This window comes from Monopterus albus, unplaced genomic scaffold (assembly GCF_001952655.1).
Source record: "Monopterus albus unplaced genomic scaffold, M_albus_1.0 scaffold275.1, whole genome shotgun sequence".
NCBI classification, from domain to species: Eukaryota; Metazoa; Chordata; class Actinopteri; order Synbranchiformes; family Synbranchidae; genus Monopterus; species Monopterus albus.
Genome location: NW_018128155.1, coordinates 324,719 through 329,694, shown reverse-complemented (window position 1 = coordinate 329,694; position 4,976 = coordinate 324,719). Strand labels below are relative to the sequence as shown.

At 36.9% G+C, this 4,976-nt stretch overlaps 1 protein-coding gene and 1 long non-coding RNA gene across 9 annotated transcripts in view; one reads left to right on the top strand and one right to left on the bottom strand.

Moving 5' to 3' along the window:
- Positions 1-4,976, top strand: part of LOC109972971 (leucine-rich repeat and fibronectin type-III domain-containing protein 2-like) — a 269,768-nt gene that overhangs the window by 59,480 nt on the left and 205,312 nt on the right. The window lies entirely within an intron of this gene.
- Positions 3,337-4,965, bottom strand: LOC109972973 (uncharacterized). 2 transcript variants are annotated; one of them, XR_002276764.1, is made up of 6 exons: positions 4,686-4,965; positions 4,248-4,555; positions 3,906-4,150; positions 3,703-3,809; positions 3,477-3,577; positions 3,337-3,364 (listed from the first exon to the last, which is right to left on the bottom strand). It is a non-coding gene; the product is annotated as an uncharacterized LOC109972973 (long non-coding RNA). The 2 variants fall into 2 exon arrangements; XR_002276763.1 differs by having other exon boundaries at positions 4,248-4,965.

Sequence of the window (4,976 nt, the reverse complement as noted above, 5' to 3'; positions counted from 1 at the left end):
AGAGTTTTAGCCGGCAACGGTGAATGGCACGGCGGATTGTGTTCACCAACAATGTTTTCTGGAAGTATTCCTGAGCCCATGTTGTGATTTCCATTACAGTAGCATTCCTGTATGTGATGCAGTGCCGTCTAAGGGCCCGAAGATCACGGGCATCCAGTATGGTTTTCTGGCCTTGACCCTTACGCACAGAGATTGTTCCAGATTCTCTGAATCTTTGGATGATATTATGCACTGTAGATGATGATAACTTCACTTTGCAATTCTTCTCTGAGAAACTCCTTTCTGATATTGCTGCCCTATCTTTCGCCGCAGCATTGGTGGAATTGGTGATCCTCTGCCCATCTTGAAGTCTGAGAGACACTGCCACTCTGAGAGGCTCTTTTTATACCCAATCATGTTGCCAATTGACCTGATAAGATGCAAATTCGTCCTCCAGCTGTTTCTTATATGTACATTTAACTTTTCCGGCCTCTTATTGCTACCTGTCCCAACATTTTTGGAATGTGTAGCTCCCATGAAATTCAAGATGAGCCAATATTTGGCATGACATTTCAAAATATCTCATGTTCAACATTTGACATGTTATCTATATTCTATTCTGAATAAAATACTGGAATTTCAACCTTCCACATCATTGCATTCTCTTTTTATTCACATTTTATACAGTGTCCCAACTTTTTTGGAATCAGGTTTGTATTTTTTACTGTCATAGCTCAAGCCTACTGCCCGTAACCGGCCTCCACCCCACTGTGATCCAGCCTTGGATACTACTTCCACTTTTCTAGAAAACTAAAACCATCTTAATACCTAATAAAGATACAAGAAACTCACATCTGATTGAAATATCAAAATTCCATCATTGCTTTTAACAGAACAATCAGAATTACACACTGATTTTACACAAAACTATCAATGCCTTAAAATCAAAACATAAATCTTTACATTTTAAATACATTACTTGACTAAACATTCATTATCATTGATTAGACATTGATCAAACATTAATTATCAGTCAAATCTTTACTTTTGTGGATGGAACATTCATTTTCATTACTTCCTCAGTATGTTGTGTGTCTCTTCTCTGTGTGCCATGCACACACGAACTTTTGCAGTTCCTTCTTTCGGGGATGTGTGTCTACTTCCTCATTTCTGTAATTCTTGTATTTTCACTCTGTTAGATGTAAAATCACTTCCCCCCCATTCTTTTAATACGATCATTTCACATTTTATTCTTATACATTCTCTAATGATTATTTCAAACAAAACACACACATAAATCTTATGATTATCCTTGAAAGCTTAACTTTCTAAGCATTCTGCCATAGCATTTTAATAATAATTTCTCTCTCTCCTCCAGCCACTTCTGCCGTTTTCTCTGCCTCCTCTGTTTCTTGGTTATCTCCGGGACCTGTATTTACAGCTTCGGTTACAATAGGCACAGCAGACTTATATGGTCAAATGTCACTGAAAGTGGTGAGCAGACTCAGACAGCATCACAGAGGACAGTGTCATGGTTGACAATAGCTAATAATGAAGTGCTAGATGTACTACTTTTCATGGCTGTGCACTGACAGCCTTAGCTGATTACACCGCTTTATTCTCAGTGTCTGTTGGCCCTGACAAGATTGCAAAGAGACCTGTTATTGACTAATAAACATTACAGAATGCCAGCTCTGCCCAGACCAGGCCACACAAACACATCTTTGTGCCCAGGCCTGAATTGATAACAGTGGTAGTTTGGCTCCTGACAAGGCTGATGTTCAGCTATCTGAATGGCCCCCTTCTTTCTCTGAGTCTCCTCTAGCAGCTGCTGTGACACTCTCTAATGTGCCTAATACCCCTGGCATTTGCAAATGGTTAGAAGGACCTTTTAGATTGTGTTTCATTATGTTTATTCAGTAGTAGAAAATATTTGATGGGTGGGTGAGGGGAGGGTATGAAAGGCAATCTAAAGGTTACAGTTCTAATCAAAAAGTTTACTACTGTATATGAGCTGCAGTTCACACTCTTGAGGGTGATATTTTTAGAGCTCTAAAAGAGGCAAGAAACCTTATACAGTAAAAGAATTATTACATTATGCTAGACTTTACATTTTAGTATCAACTGACAGACGTTGCATCACCAGGCAAGCATATTCCCTCTCAATTAGTGCTGTGGTAAACACTGTCTTTGGGTGATAATTTAAAAACAGAAGAAACAGGTCTGGCATGATATTTTTAATGGCTGTGATAATGGCTGTACGTGGAAAAATAAGTTCCTTCATTCAAGTGAACAAGTATAGCGGTGCAGGTGAAACAAAGGGAAGCAGCAAATCTCCTGCTGCATCAAATGAGGAGTCAGATTATGATTAGAAGTCAAATGAGTTTTCACAGGGGCAGAATGAGCTTTATTACGTGCATTAATAGAACTTAGTGGTGGCGTATGGAGGACCAAAACTGCCATAATCAAATATAAATAACAAAGAAAATAAATGTACCCATTTTTTAATTATAAATATACATATATATAAAACTTTAGAAAAAAAAATATAGAAATGCTTATATTTACAGTAATACACTCATTAATGTTCACATTTATTTATTTGTATATTTACTTAAAGATTTATGCATTTAGCTTTTCCTTTTCTCAAACGGTTTTTCTTTTTCACTGAGTGTAGGCAAATGAGGGGGCGTGTCTTAATTGTGTCACTGCACAGTCATTAGTCAATCTGTGAAGAGTTTCCTGATCGATTCTTCTTGTCTAGCCCCTGGGTAAGCACTGGCACTGTTTCAATCCCATGACAGCAATAAAAGTTCAGAAAAGTCTGTGTGGTCATTCAAGTGTTTTGTTCATTCATACCAAATAATGATTATATCGTCATTACAATAAAATATGCAGATGCTCTCCCCCATACTGTAAAACACATTCCAGATTAACCCAAACAATCAATGCAAATTATATTAAGGGTTAAATGTTGGTTAAGAGTTAATTTCAAGCTTTGAGCTTTATTTAAATACTGTACTAAAAGTCCCTAACAGGATTAGAGATCCTTCCTACTTTGCAAATGATCATGGTGTTTGAATTCAGAAACATTGTATCTTTTTTGTGTGTGAAGTGTTTAAGGAAAACCTTTAAAGATAATGGTTTGTCATTTGGGGACTTGTATGGTTGATTTGGAATGATTATTCACAGAAGCAGACATACATAAAATGTATGCCATAAACTGCATTATACCTTATTGGGTGGTATGAAATCAAAATAATCCCAAACTTTAGAACGTCGCTTATTGGTGGTACTCGCCATGAACCTTGCCAAAATACTCTCACTCTCCAAATCTCTATCTCCTCACAACCCCATTCAATAAGGGATCCTGCTGCTGCAGTCTCTGTAGAATTTTTAAAAATACATTGAGAATAGGTGTAAATAAAATGATGTTGACAAAAAAAAGAAAAAGTACTACAACGTTTTTATAATCCCTCACAAAGTAGTGTACAAACCCTGAGCTAGCTGTACAGACTCTTGTAAGTTGAAGGCACTTGTCCCGCTGTCAGAACTAATTTGTCTTGCACCTTCAACTCTCCTCTCACTTTGTGATTCACTGTAAAACGTTTAGATGGTAATTATAAGGACGAGCCAATATTCTTCTAGTTACAAAAATATTCTAATAAATATTAAATAAGGGATGAAAAAAACCCAAGCATTTTTAAATAATAAAAGCAGTACCTTGAACAACTTTCACTGTGGCGTTTTAACTCAGAGAAGGCAAATCCGTGCCCACAGTGAATGCAAGGCATCACAGGTCCTAATTCGGTTCCTTGTGCATTTGGTTCCTGGATGTGATGAATAAAAAACATTTATAGAATATAAATACTGGTCAATTATTATCTCCAAAAATAATTACAAATTCACACAAAAGTAAAATCTACCATAATATTGTCCACGCTCAAATTCCTCTGCAGGGGCTGAATGTAAAGAATGGTTCTGGTTATCACAGGGGCCAAATCCCTCAAATGCCTCACTGTATAACCAGCATTGGGGCATGACAGAAGCATAAGTTGACGGCTCCTTGTATTCCCAGTGACCCGCATGAGCTCAAACCCACCGGCATCCCTCAATTTGGGGAATGCAGCCAGGAGAAACTCAGAAAATTCCTCTGGGCTTTCTTGGTTTCCTGTTAAACAAGTAAAAAAATATACAAGCCATACATTACAAGGGAATGAACATAGGCTTCAATATCATCACTAAATTCAAGTAACAGAAGTTCTTACCACGAAAAGTGAGATGCTTTTCACCCAAACCTAAACGATGTAAGCGCTCTTTTTCAAATGAGACAGCAGAAGGTGTGTGTGTATGATATTAATGCGATGGTATTCTTTGTGTGGTTTCTTCTGGGTGTCCCTGTCATGCGGTTATATGATGCAAACATCCTGGAAACTTCAGCTAAACAAACAGTATGACACATTAAAATACATTTAAATCAAATCATTTTATATAACTGATTATACTAAAAATAACTTATACTTACCATCCACTGGATGGACCAGCTGCTCCGGTGCTGGAGAAGCTGATGAAGTTGCTATTGAACAATAATGTCTGATTAGTCTAAAATAGCTCAGCGATGTAACAAATTTATCAAATGCAAGATCAAGCATACAACATATTAGCAAGGTTAAATCTTTTTTGTGAGAACTCTATATTAAACATACTTTGTGATGGCTTCTTCATTCTGACATCTAGATTAGGTTTAAACCTGATTTGCCTCCCTCATAACTTGAGTTCATGTAGTGACAGTCGACATGTTGCTAGTAATCTGTGCTTACATTAGCCGTTATTGACAAGTTTTGCATGAGTTGAAAGAAACACATAGAATAGAGTTGCATTGTTGAAATCAATGCATATGGTCTTTTTTTTTTTTTTTATCAGAACAGCATAGCACTAGCGAGCACTAGTTATTAATTATAGGTTAGTTAGCATTACAACAATGCAGAACTTATCTA